Genomic DNA, 15940 nt, shown 5'->3' with positions numbered 1-15940 from the left:
GAGTTATTTAATATGATCCAGTGGTACTGTTAACAAAGCAAATTGCAACCCATCAGTACACAATATGCTTGCGGGTACAATAACATTTACTACAGTTAATATGTTCCTGTGTATATTTAGAACATATAAAACATTTTATCACCTTTTTGTTAGTGCATGCATTTTTCATGCATTTAGAAATCTGAGGCAATAATTTCCATCCCTATTGCAACCTTTTAGTTTTCTTGTGCCTACGGTGTTTTAACAACTTGTACTGCAGATTCTTTTATGTAATAAATTGCGTCGAGATCAGAAATAGATAATGGTTCTAGTCATATACCTCACAATGACGCTTCTGATAAATGCTCGCTTTAAAAATAATTATTGTATATATTAAATTGTTTCTACGGCTTTAAGTGTTCAGCCTGGAATGATGTTTCTCTCATAACTGCTACATTCAATGTACTTGAAAACTGACTGTACATTCATTGTACTGTATTTTACATTTTTATTAATACAACTCATATTCATTACATATTAGTAACATATTAAAAGTATTTATTTGATATCAATTATATTCTCAAATTAGTATTTTTATCATTACTGCAAGAAAACATTACCAGTGTTCATTTTTAAAAAATAAACTAATAAACAATTTACACCACCTCTGGCATTTAATTGAAAACTTGTGGGAAACGTTTAAGTGTTCACTACATTTTGCTTAGACATTGAAACATCCACATGAATGGGACATGAAACCCAACATTTTTATTTTTATGATTCAGACAGAGCATGCAATTGTAAACACCTTTCTAGTTTATTTCTATTATCAACTTTTCTTCATTTTCTTGGTATCTTTTTTGAAAAACTGGGCTGTAAGCTCAGGAGCGTACACATATCTTGAGAACTACACGGAAGCAGTTTTGCAAGAATCTTATCCATTTGCAACAGCACTAGATGGCAGCACTATTTCCTGTCATGTAGTGCTCCAAACAACTACCTAGGTGTTTCTTCAACAGAGAATACCATGGGAAAGAAGCAAATTTGATAATAGGAGTACATTGGAATTGTTTTTTAAATTGTATGCCCTGTCTGAATAACAAAAATATTTGTTTGGGTTTTCATATCCTTTTAATATGCAGTAATACACAGGGCAATATATTATGGCAGCAAAACTCCTTTTGCTTTATGTGTATATTGTATAGACGTATACAGAATAACTCAGGCAAAATCAGGTTTCATCTAAAATTGAGAAATATTTTCTGTCTGTAGTGTAGAGATATTACATTAGTATGTCACATTTTTACTGATTGTGCAATATTAATAACCATTGCCTTGTATTTACTTCTAGTTTTTTTTAATAATTAATGCTGTTTGCTTGTCTAATGCAGCAATAGACTTTATTTAGTTTTCATGATGAGAAGGACACACAGGGGCATATGTATCAAGCTCCGTATGGAGCTTGATGCCCCGTATTTCTGGCGAGCCTGCAGGCTCGCCAGAAACAGCAGTTATGAAGCAGCGGTTGATTGACACCCCCTGCTGGTGGCCTATTGTCCGCGAGTCTGCAGGGGGCGGTGTTGCACCAGCAGCTCTTGTGAGCTGCTGGTGCAATGCTGAATACGGCGAGCGTATTGCTCGTCGTATTCAGCAAGGTCTGTCGGACCTGATCTGCACTGTCGGATCAGGTCCGACAGACCTTGATAAATATGCCCCACAGTATGAGTGTAACAACATTAAAGGGATCTTGTAATCACAAGTTGTGTAATTAAGAGCAGCATTTACATGTTTCAAATATTTTGTTGTTGTCTGAAAAAGGTTACATAAACATTATTTATATTTAAATGGAAAAATATACTGCAATATTAGATTCGTATTTCTTACTAATCCTCAATGTCTGATAAGGACTATTTTTCCTTTACTAGTGGAGAGGGATGTCTTTGCATGTACTATAACAAAAATGAATTAATTTGTGACAGGAATGTAGTTTTTTTTTTTTAAATACTCTCTTCATATAATCCCTTTAAGGATGGGAAGGATACAAGAATTTACTAAATAAGTTAATATAGGTTTGAATGGAAAACAAAACAATTCTGAAGGTCAGTTGAAAATATAGATTCAAATAATTTATGTCTGATTCAGAAGCATGACCAAGTGAAAAGTCCTGTTTACCTTGTGTCTCCAACCTTGTAATGTCAAATGATGTAGTATATAGCATGTCCTCTGAAATCTCATGCTAAACTAACAACAGTTTGCTCACATCTGCAATGAATTTCACCAGGGGGCCCAGCTTCTTTATATCCATTCTGAACCTGAACTCATGTCAGTCTATAATTTCTTTTATTTCAAATTAGTGGCTCAACTGTCTTTCATTTGAATTGATAAATAATTGGAGGACTCTCAAACAAGACCTGATAGACCTCAACATTTAAAGGCACATCTGGTAAATGTTTTCCGAAAGCGCAAAAGCCTGAAATGGGTTCCTTCATATACCCGGTTTGTACCTTGTGAACTCCCATTTAAGAGAGACTTAAAGCCACTAAGCAGTTGAATTCACTGGAAATAGTATGCAACTGCATCCCATAATATAGATCTACTGTGTTTCTTTTTTCTAAAATCTAAACTTAAAGGGACAAATTACTCAGCAGCAGATAATAGATTGTTCTGTTTAAAACTGGTACAGGAACACCCTATAAAAGAGCGCCGCCCGTAATTTCACCTTGCACATCGGGGTATCACATATACGGCGTTGCCAGTGACTTAACGGCACTTTAGAAACTGCCGGCGCCTAAGAAAATATTTTTTTTTTAAATCTCCCATAAAAGTCTAACCCGCCTCCCAAAAATAAACCTGACACATAAAATACCTATATCCGCCATCAAACCCACATCAGAACTAATAATAAAAGTATTAACCCCTAAAATGACAACCCCCACAATGCAATATGCCTAATTAAACTATTAACCCCTTATCCACCATTCACCCTCATTGCGATCTACCTAATAAAAGTAATAACCCCTAAATCCGCCAACCCCAACATCACAAACTACCTAATAAATGTATTAACCCCTAATCTGCCATTCACCCACATTGCAAAGTCTCTAGTAAAACTATTTACCCCTAATATGACATTAACCCACATCACAAAGTACCTATTAAAAATATTAACCCCTATTCCGCCATTAACCCACATTACAGCAAACCTTATAAATCTATTAACCCCTAAACCGCCAAACCCCCACAACGCAAATAACTAATTAAATTACTAAACCCCCTAACCTAACACCCCCTAACCTAACTCCCCCTAAATTAACCCCAATTACCTAAATTAAAAATTACTAAACTACAAATAATTAAAATAAAAAAGCTAACATTACTTTAAAAAAAAAATAATCTGATATTAGAAAAAAAAGTCTAACATTACATAAAATAATAAACCAAATTATCAAAAAAACAAAAAAAAAACCTAATCCCTATGAAAATAAAAAGCCCCCCCCCCCCCCCTCCAAATAAAAAAACCCCTATCTAATACTAAACTACGAATATGGGGGGGTCGTTTTTTATTTTCATAGGGATTAGGTTTAATTTTTTTATTTTTGATAATTTGGTTTACTATTTTATGTAATGCTAGACTTTTTTTTTTTTTAATCTTAGATTAATTTAAAGGGACACTGAACCCAAATTTTTTCTTTCGTGATTCAGATAGAGCATGCAATTTTAAACAACTTTCTAATTTACTCCTATTATCAATTTTTCTTTGTTCTTTTGCTTTCTTTATTTGAAAAAGAAGACATATAAGCTTTTTTTTTATTCAGAACTCTGGACAGCACTTTTTTATTGGTGGATGAGTTTATCCACCAATCAGCAAGAACAACCCATGTTGATCACCAAAAATGGGCCGGCATCTAAACTTACTTTCTTGCATTTCAAATAAAGATACCAAGAGAATGAAGAAAATTTGATAATAGGAGTAAATTGGAAAGTTGCTTAAAATGTCATGCTCTATCTGAATCACGAAAGAAAAAATTTGAGTACAGTGTCCCTTTAATCTTAGTTTTTTTTATTTTTAAGTAATGTTAGCTTTTTTATTTTAATTGTTTGTAATTTAGTTAACTTAGTATAATTTAGATAATTGGGGTTAATTTAGGGGGTGTTAGGTTAGGGAGCTTAGTAATTTAATTAGTTATTTGCGTTGTGTGGGTTTGGCGTATTAGGGGTTAATAGATTTATGGAGTAGAATGTCTCTATTTTCGCTGCGTAAGTCCATGTGCTGAATATGTGATACTGTTTTGCAACGCGGTTCTATGTTAGCAAATGGGAGTCAAAATTACGTGCAACGGGTGATATATATACGCGCCGCACTTATATGCGCGCTGTATATGTGATACCAAAACCACGTAAAACACGACGTTGCCGGCTTTTGCAGGCGACGCCACATATGTAATGTTGCCCCTAGTCTCTCTTTTTCTCCCTCCCCACTAGGAGGTTGATTTCTTTTAATATCACATGTTTATGTAGCTTTTCTGTAGCCTTGACTACAGAAATAAAAAAGTTAGTATAGGTGCAATTTTCAACAGGTAATGCAGCTATTTCAAATGTCAAAATAAAGGTAAATTAGCTATTTTTAAACAGTTAAATACACTAAAGCAAGTAGAATGGGGAACATATTAGAAGGGAAAAAAATTGTGCAGTACACTGAGACACTTTACTAACCAAAAATCTGGCATGCATATAAAACAGCAGCAATTAAATTTGTAGATATAATGTTTTGCCTGAAAAAGAGAATGCAAAGTAGCTGTTGTTTAATTTGAAATTAATACATCAGCGTCAGCTGTTTTGTGTTGCTACTAATACTCATTGACATTAGTAGTCAATGTGCAGCTAAAACCGGTTTATTAGTTTACATTTAATTGTAGATAGCATTTATTTATTTGTTTTTTTCAGGAAAAAAGTCAACATGTTTAAATGCTGTCCCTTTAAAATTTTTACAGTGGGAATATTTACCAGAAATCATTGGTTGCAATATCATGACATAATAACAGAATACATTGTTCTTGAAAGTAAGGAATTGTCAAGTAGCTGTTTTAAATTTTAAATTGATATTAAAAAATCAGTGTCAGTGTCACTGACATTAATAGGAAATGCACAACTGATACTGGTTCATTAGTTTACATTTAAATGTAGACAGATTCTATTTATTTTTATTTTTCAGGAAAAAAATGTCAAAATGTTTAAATGCTGCTCTTTGTGTACAGTGTCCTTTAAAGGATTTTTACAGTGGTAACTATTACCAGAATTAATTGGATGGAATTTAATGACATAATATCAAAATATATGACCCCTATATGGGTATCCATTGCGCATTAGATAAATAAAAGGACACATGGATGGGTGTAAAGGCCGCAGCCCGCATTTATTAAATAATTAATAAATCAATTCTTAAAACTCAACGATTTTATTAACCATAAACATTTAACCTGATAACATAAGGTGCTAGTTCACAGGGATGTACCTTCCACTGGCTTACCACCAGGTACATCCCCCCCAAACTCTCCCGCCTCTTTAGGGAGGTACCAACTTACTTAATATCCAGATCTAAAACACCCCGCCAGATCTAGACTCACCAAGCCCACTGCGACAACCAGATACAAGGGAGGGAGGGCGGGAACTTTCCCCTTGCGACTGAAGAGGCTAGAGACAGGACCGCTTCCGCTGTGCGCCTAAATTACCCAGCCCCAGGCTCCGCCTCACCCTCTCTAGCCTGCTCCATTCCCACAATAGGGGTCAAATTCCCCTTCGTCCATGCTCTCCTCCAGGGAGCACTTATTGCTAAAAGTAAGTAAAGCATGCTATACCAATACTAATAGAAACAAGTTATTTTTAAAATGCATATATCCTACATCAAGAGACATAAAAGTACAATGATGTAATGTGTTTCACATAGATACGACAGATAGATATGATAGATAAATAGATACGATAAAATAGATACAACGGACAGACTATAGACAGATAGATACAACAAACAAATACGATGGATATACTTTAGACAGATAGATACGACAGACAGACTATAGACAGGTAGATATGACAGACTATAGACAGATAGATACAACAAACAGATACGATGGACACTCAGACTTTAGACAGATAGATACGACAGACAGACTATAGACAGGTAGGTATGACAGACTATAGACAGATAGATACATCAAACAGATACAACAGACAGACTATAGACAGATAGATACAACAGACAGATACAACAGACAGACTATAGACAGATAGAACAGACTATAGACAGATTGATACAACAGACAGATACTACAGACAGACTATAGACAGATAGATACAACAGACTATAGACAGATAGATACAAGACAGATACGATGGACAGACTTTATACAGATAGATACGACAGACAGACTATAGACAGGTAGGTATGACAGACTATAGACAGATAGATACAACAAACAGATACGACAGACAGACTATAGACAGAGAGATACAACAGACTATAGACAGATAGATACAACAGACAGATAAGATGGACAGACATTAGACAAATAGATACAACAGACAAATACAACAGACAGACTGTAGACAGATTGATACAGCAGACTATAGACAGATAGATATAACAGACAAATACGATGGACAGACATTAGACAGATAGATACAATAGACAGATACGACAGACAGACTATAGACAGATCGATACAACAGACAGATACTACAGAAAAACTATAGACAGATAGATATAACAGACTATAGACAGATAGATACAACAGACAGATACAACAGACAGACTATAGACAGATACAACAGACTATAGACAGATAGATACAACAGACAGATACGATAGACATACTTTAGACAGATAGATACAACAGACAAATTTGACAAACTATAGACAGATAGATACGACAGACTATAGACAGATTGGCTAAAATGCAAAAGAACTGAAATAAGAAGACAGATAGATACAACAGACAGATACAACAGACTATAAACAGATAGATTACAACAGACTATAGACAGATAGATAAAACAGACAGATAAGATAGACATACTTTAGACAGATAGATACAACAGACAAATACGACAGACTATAGACAGATTGGCTAAAATGCAAAAGAACTGAAATAAGGAGGCAGTCTGCAGAGGCTTAGATTCAAGGTAATCACAGAGGTAAAAAAAAGTGTATTAATAAAATAGTCTTGGTTATGCCAAACTGAGGAATGGGTAATAAAGGGATTATCTATCTTTTTAAACAACAAAAATGCTGGTGTTGACTGTCCCTTTAATATAATAGTGTTGATTATGCAAAACTGAGGAATGGGTAATAAAGGGATTATCTTTTTAAACAATAAAAATTCTGGAGTAGACTGTCCCTTAATGAGTATTTTAATGATTTAGAAAGAAAACTGAATATTAATAGTATCATTATAATAAAAACATATGATATATAATACAAAATAATGCAAACATTATACTCACATTTACTGCTCCAACAGCCAGTAAATGTGTACTGTCTAGAAGATAGAAAAACTAGAAATGTATTACTGAAAACACTTAGAAAGGAACAGTACATAAAACCTCACATGTTCATGAGCAATGCCATTCTGTCTTAGGGCCCGGTGATCAAAAGCCGCTAGCATAGAGTGAAATCACACAAAATCTTTTAAACTTTTTTTAGGCTTTTTATTGTAAAGTAGGAGCCCCTCCTTCACAGAACTCAACATAGTGAGATAAATATCTCTCAAGATAAAATTTGAGTTTTTTAAAAAAAAATGTAGAGACTTTGCCGAACTGACGGGACGTCTTTGATTATCTCGCCAGAGTAGAGAGCTTTAGATCCTCACGCCCTAAGAAATAAGGCTTTATAAGAAAAAATGTTTAATCTTTAAAAGCTGATTACCATTTCCTTATCTTTCTTCCAGTTCAAATGCATATTAGAAAAGCTAAAAATACAACACAGTGCTCATAATAAAACTTAATTGCTAAAAGGATAAATCTATACCTTTTACATCAAAATTTCTAGACAAACTCATTGTGATCAGTTTGCAAAAGCACATTTCTCTCTGCTTTAAATCTTGGCAGCCTTTTCTCTGAATGCCATTACTCTGAATTAGTGTATTAATGTTGTGTGCCAGTGTTAACCACTTGCATTATATTATTTCCAGATGTTTAGTTGGTGGCACCTGTGGTCTATCAAGGCTCTTGTATATTTGAATATTTGAAGAAGCCCTATATCAGTTGAATTGACCAGGGGCCACATTACATTGCACACACGCTTATGCTAAAGAGAACATTTAAAAAAAGAAACTCAAATGCAGAACTACTACTTTTTGGAAAACAAATTACTGATGTTGATTTTCTGCTCAGGGATTTTGAGGACCACACAAAAACAACTTAAGGGTCTAGGCCTGAGTGCCATAGGTCAGGACAACAGTGCCCTGCCCTATATGATTATCTAGGCTTGTGGTAAAGTCACCTCTGGTTCTCTAGCTTAAACAAATATTTAGCTTTATTTATAAAATATAATATTTATTTTCCCAGCATGTGCCTAAGCATGTTATTTATCAGTTACAATCAGTATAGCTTGCTAGTGATTAGACTACACATTGTACAACTGCTTATTCCAAGAGCATCCATGGTTCAACAACTTTGTGGAAATGGATATACAAAAAGAGAGAATTGCTCAATCTGAGAATGAACAATAGCATAAGGGTGACTAGGGGGATATGGCTGCACTTCACTGACGAGGCTCACACCTCGCCATTTTTTTGCCATTTCTCTCATTCAGAGAGGGATTGCCTGGTATTTCTGGACTGCACTGTTTAGTCAGGATCAGACTGATATACTACAGGAAAGTTCTTCTCTGTGAAAGGCACATGTTGAATAGGGATGGGCGAATGTGTAAATTTCCGAATTTGAATGTTAGAACGAATGTTATTACCGAAATTCGAATTATAAATCTAAATGTTGATAAGAACGAATATTCTTAAAAATTCTATAATCGAATGCTATTTACAGTTTTTGAATGTCACTTTCGAATTTAAATGTTTATAATTATATTGAATGTCCACATTCGAAATTTCGAATTTAACATTCTATTTAACAAATACTATTCAGAAGTTCAATAGTTCATGTGGTAGGGAGGGAATGTAGTAAATTGATACATAATAGATACAAATATATCATTTTGAATGTTTCTATATAGAATATTGCATAATTTGAATATTACATTTAAAGAAAGCATTAGAAATACTATTACAAACATATAAATTCAAATTTTTCGAATTCAAATATTGCATAATTCGAATATTACATTTAAAGAAAGCATTAGAAATACTATTACAAATATAAATTCAAATTTTTCTAAACTAATATTTTCGAATGTAATCGTAAAATTCAAAACCGAACATTCGAAAATAGAATGTTAGAATGTTATGTAAACATTCAAAATTCAATTCGAACAAACTAATGTGTTAAAATGTGTTTCATTTTTCGAATGTTGTGAAACATTCGCCCATCCCTAATGTTGAGCAAAAAGAGGCTGCCCCTAGGGTGGTAACTAGCTGTAGAGCAAGTTATTTGTTATTGTTCGTTCCCAGGTAGAGCTCTTCTCTCATTTTGGAATATGCAAATTATGACCCTGAGGGAAGTCTCCCTTAGGGTGATGCGGGAAACCAGACATGGACTTATTGCTCAGTTTGCCTAGAGGGATATGGCTGAACTTCACTAACGAGGCTCACACTAGGCCGAAACGTACTTCTGGGGCTTTACCATTTCTCTCGTTCAGAGAGGGATTGCCTGGTATTTCAGCACTGGACTGCACTGTCAGTATCAGACTAATATACTACAGGAAAGTTCTTCTCTGTAAAAAGGCACATGTTGAGCATAAAGAGGCTGCTCCTAGGGTGGTAACTACCCATAGAACAAGCTATTATGCTGTGGTTCATTCCCAGGTTGAGCTCTTTTTTTATTTATACGTTTGTGGAAATAGAGTTATGACATCAATAAGCAAGCAAATTTCATCACAGCAAGAGATTTATTTTTATGTTTTATCCAATGAATTCTAACAGGTTAATAATATATATGCTACAATATACAATCACAAACAATGCTACAGTATGTAATTACAAACAGTTAAATACATATGCATAAAATTCTCCTGTCGACCAAACAGTTACATAGTGTAAATACTTTATTACAAAGAATGTAATGTTGTTTAGATCCAGTGTTTTTGACATAGGTATAGCATGGATTCTTCCAAAACAAAAAAAGCAACTGTAACAAAGTATGTGATTAGTATGAAAGGGGGCAGTAAAGGAAATTTGTAGAAAAAGAATTAAACAGGCAGTGTAAGAGTTTTCCTTTAAAGTTCAAACAACCATATCCATTGTCTAATTAGGAATTTAAGACCATGACACATCCATGAAATGTCCTGGATTTTACCATGAAGATATTCATCTTACGTGCACAATTGTACCATTCTGCCTCTCATGTAGACCAGGTATTCAGGATGAAAATTACCATAGCAGATGTTTTCAATTATTTAGACAAGGAAGAGAAAGCAAACATATTCAGTACCCTAAAGAATTTAATTGTTTATTCTATACCATTTTAAAAAAGCCACAATATTATAATGATAAAAACAGAGATGGAACCTATTTTTAAGGAGTATGATAAAAATTAGTTTAGAATATTACTATACAAAACTTTTTTGTTTTTTATTAAAAACGTGTATGTTTAGAAGTAATATATGAAAAAGTTGAAGAAGCTTTTAATAATGCAACATTGCAGCAAGCCCTCGTAAAGGACAAGAAACTTACATTTTTTTCTTTCATAAATTATATAGATCATATAATTTTAAACAACTTTCCAATGTACTTCTATTTTCTAATTTGCTTTATTCTTTGTTGAAGGAGCAGTAATGCACTTCTGCGAGCTAGAAGAAAGCCAATGAAAAGGTGCACATATGTGCAGCCACCAATCAGCAGCTTCTAAGCCTACTTTTTCAACAAAACATACAAAGTGAACAAAACAGATAAGATAATAAAAATAAATTTGAAAGTTATATAAAATTGCTTGCTCTGAGGCGGCGGACAGACATTGCCTAAAATCAACCTGATCCAATACGATCAGGTTGATTGACACCCCTGATAGTGGCCAATTGGCCGCAAATCTGCACGGGGCAGCGTTGACCAGCAGTTCACAAGAACTGCTGGGGAAATGATAAATGCCGACAGCGCACATTAATAAATAGGCCTCTTGGTTTCAAGTCCCTTTAAACTAAATAAAATATTTTTTTTTGTAGTTTAATTGTTTCTTTCACAGTTTTCAAATTTAATTGGTTTGTAAATAATTTCAGTGAGGAACCTAAAGTTTGTGAAAAAAATTTATGAAAAAGTAAACAATTTTTTTTATTTGATGGCATTTGACAGTGAAATGGTGGCATGAAATATACCAAAATGGGCCTAGATCAATACTTTGGGATGTCTTCTAAAAATATATATATATACATGGCAAGGGATATTCAGGGATTCTTGAAAGATATCAGTGTCCCAATGTAACTAGCGCTAATTTTGAAAAAAAGTGGTTTGGAAATAGCAAAGTGCTACTTGTATTTATTGCCCTATAACTTGCAAAAAAAGCAAAGAACATGTAAACATTGGGTATTTCTAAACTCAGGACATAATTTAGAAACTATTTAGCATGGGTGTTTTTTGTGGTTGTAGATGTGTAACAGATTTTGGTGGTCAAAGTTAGAAAAAGTGTGTTTTTTTCAATTTTTTCCTCATATTTTATTAAAAAAAATTATAGTAAATTATAAGATATGATGAAAATAATGGTATCTTTAGAAAGTCCAGAAAACGGTGAGAAAAATGGTATATAATATGTGTGGGTACAGTAAATGAGTAAGAGGAAAATTACAGCTAAACACAAATACTGCAAAAATGTAAAAATAGCCTTGGTCCCAAACGTGCTGTGGTCATTAAGGGGTTAAAGTATAATAGTCACTACAATGAAGGGAATTATTAATGTTGTTGAATAGAAATGTATGTATTGCAATGGAATGTATATTGCTTCCCAAATAAACTAATCAAGATCTTTAGACTATAGCATCTCACTGAGAACTTGGGGCCTCATGATGAAAAACTTACCAACATGGAGATAAATAACACAAAATCTTCAAGAGGTTTTTTGAACATTACACTGTAATGTTTGTGTCTCTTCTCTTCTTCACATCCAGAACCTTTGCATAGCTAGATAAACAGCTTTCAAGCTAATGTTTGCAATTCTAAAGTTCTATGATGGACCTTAAAGTACTGACAAGATGTCTATGATAATCTCTCCAGAGAGCTTTAGATAATAATGTCCTTAAAGGGACACTCAAGTCAAAATTAAACTTTCATGATTAAGGTACAGCATGCAATTTTTAATTTTTTTTAAATAGTCTTTTATTGAGGATTATTAAACAACATTAAACAGAAAAAACATTTTGACATTATGAAGACAAATAAATCTCATTAATGCTACCAACAACTGCATTGTCAACATAAAATGATGAGAAGCAACATATAAATATAGTCAATTTTATCTAAGTGAAATCCTCATTTTGTAGATCTATATATCCCAATGTAAGTAGCTATTATCAAGGCCCGAATGGGGCCAACTAAGCCAGGATGCAATCCAATTAGCTACGTTTTTGACCTACAGGGTGGTATTTATAAGATAGTTATGGGTCAGTAAAGGTTGTATCTATAAAAAGGAACAGGTGAAATTGTTAAGATTGTTCTTCTTCATCCTTCAATATAGAGGGGTATCAGTAAATGTATGAAGATATATGTTAGCTATGAAGAACTAAATAAGCATGCAAACCAATGTATGAATTCACCCATTACCATTGAAGGTCTTGTTAAAGGTCTTGTTAAATAAATGTAAAGTGAGTAAGGTGGGGGGGGGATTCAGTGGGTAAGCACCGCTATATGAGTTGGATGGATATGAGGTACTGAGACACAGTACATAGATGGTTTAGCAACTGATGATTAATATGAAATGTATATATACATTGTGCTGATACCATTGCTAGCAGTGTTAATGTACAAGGGGCATGGAAAAGCAAGCATACAGAAGTAAATAGGAGTTGCAGTGCAAGATATAGGGCCCTCAATATGGATCGAATTATTATAATAGATAAAGTTCTATTGGTAAAGACAAGAAGTATCCTTTTATGGTAGCTATAAGTAATTGCCTGGGCAAACATGGGAGCTTAGTTATATGCTTAAGAGGGTAGGAAAAAACATAAGAAGGCAAGTTTAAAATCGGTTAAACATAATTATGGAGAAACAGCTGAAGAGTCTATGGAGCCTTTGCAATATGAGATTAAGACAAGTTATGCTAACATAAGATATCCACAGCTGGAGGGCCTTGAGTATAAGACAGAGAGAGTTGTAGAGAGATAGATATTGGGGGACCTTCATATAATTTATAGAAGCGCTATGTATGGCGCATGGCACAAATTAGGATTCTCTTGTTTGGAGCATCTAAGTTGCTACATGGGGGTACCGTATCAAAATTAGATCCATGGGAAAATTCCCCTAGTATTGAAATTATGGAGCTAACATAGTAGCTGGTAAACATCTATACTTTCAATTTATATTTACTTTGTCAAATATCTTGTAGGTATTTAGTGAAGGTAAAAAGATACTTAGAGAATTTTATTGATGTGTACAGATGAAGTTTCCCAAGTTAGTTATATATAGTGTATGGGGGTTTGTCAGAAGGGAAGGCATTCATTCAAATCTATCTATGCGAATAGCTATAGGCTGGTGCAGTATAATTTAACTTTGACTATCAGCTCTAAACAAAAAAACTGTAAAACAAATATATGGTGATATAGGTTACACGTTACTTAAGTGAAGCATATAAATTACAGTGTCAATTTTTTTTTTTTATTATATAGATCACTGGGTAAAGGTAGTTAAAACCAAAAAAAAAAAAACCCCACAACTGGAAAGAGTAGCTATAATAAACGTTTCCTCAGGGCCATATAACCCCAATAAGGGATAGGGTAAAGTTCGGTCAACCTACACCAGAGGCAGGGAAACGTCCTGAGTGCCAAGAGTCACTGGGTAGTAGCATGCAATTTTAAACATTTCAATTTACCTCCATTCACAAATTGTGAACAGTCTTTTTATATTTACACTTTTTGAGTCACCAGCTCCTACTATGTGCAAGAATTCACAGAATATACATTTATGCATTTTTGATTGACTGATTGCTGTCACATGATACAGGAGGAGTGGAAATAGACATAACTTTGACATTTGTCAGAAAAACATCTACTACTTATTTGAAGTTCATACTAAGTGTTATGACATTATCTTGTGTTCATGCATTTGTTGAGTATGCAAATCTACTGTATTTACTGACATGACAGAACACAAACAGGGTAAGACTTTTTATTCAGCAAGTATGTAGCTGCCTGGATGCCACATTGTTGGATGCTCCTGCTGCTTCAGATCATCCTTGAAAACGCCAAGCATTCATTGGTGAAACTTGCTTTGGAAGCGCTGGGAGTGACGTCACGGATAGGGTGGGGATCATCCTTCTGAGCTATACATCAGTTAACTTAAGACTTTGAATGCTGAATCAGTCTATTTTTGCATTGGTTCTTGCTGTGGATTGCCCCTCTATGTTACCCTATTAAATGTATATTATCTTACCAGTCATGGTTCTGTTTCTTTTATCGTTGTGGTGGATATATATGGGCTTGCATGCTTAGACCTTAGTTGAAGCTCTGGAATACGGATCCCTCTTTACATATTTAGAGTAGCCTAAGTGGAATTTCCCTATTGGCTTCTTTCCCTTTTTTCTTTGGAGGTCATTTGAAAAACTAAAATCAAGACCAAGTTGAATTTGGGACTCTATTTGACTTACTTTATATCTTTTTGTGCACTTATTCACATCTTTTGTTTTGTGTTGGAGCATTTGGAGAGCCTAGAGTATTGGATACCTAATTCAGAATTTTTTTGCTTTAATGTTCTGCCAATCTATATGACTCTACTCTATTCTATTTTATTTAGGAACTTGTATCCCTGGTTTGTTTGATGATGATGTGATGAAACAGGTACTGCCAAAAGAACCATGTGTCTCAGAATCCCCAAGAAGTTTATGAAAGAATCTTGATGTGAACAATACAGATACAGAAAAAGCAAAAAAAATGAGAAAGATGGGATGCCTCCATCAATCACTTTATGCCACCTATATGGCCAAACATAGGAAATAAATCATACTAATGGCCTCTGCATGCACCCAAGATATATGTCTACATTAGAAGTAGGTGGAGCATTGATTTAAAGCTCTCCAACCTGGTGAGGTTATCTAAGAAGCCTCCTCAGTATTGCCAAATCCCTCCAAAAATTTGGAAAGGGAAATTTTAGCTGTTTATCTCACAAAGTGCATTTATGGGTGTGAAGAAGAGATACCTACATTACAATATAATGCTAAAAAAAACAACAAATATTTTGTGTGATTTCTCTCAATGCTGGGAAGTTTACTGACAGTTTTTTTTTACAATACAAACAATACAAACTAAAGCCCTTTATGTTTGTATGACCACATGCCAGACCCCAGTCTGAATATTGATTTAAATGTTTTAATTTGTAACACACAAAGGGCTAGATTACAAGTGTTGTGCTAAAGTTAAGATAAGCTATATCGCAACCTTACTAACTTTGTGTGTTTATTAAAAGTCTATAGTGAACAGGTGTGTTTGAGCGTAAACATAATTTGTGCTCATCAGGTTAGCGTGACCAAAGACCTAGCGTAAATACACTATGAGTAAAATTATTCATATATATATTAACTTTTTTTATAAGGGTTAAAAGGTATATGACAAAGTGTTTGACTGGAAAGTGCTAGAACATTTTCATAAATCATTTAATTA

Source organism: Bombina bombina, chromosome 2, assembly GCF_027579735.1.
Source record: "Bombina bombina isolate aBomBom1 chromosome 2, aBomBom1.pri, whole genome shotgun sequence".
Classification (NCBI taxonomy): domain Eukaryota; kingdom Metazoa; phylum Chordata; class Amphibia; order Anura; family Bombinatoridae; genus Bombina; species Bombina bombina.
This window is presented reverse-complemented; position numbering follows the sequence as displayed.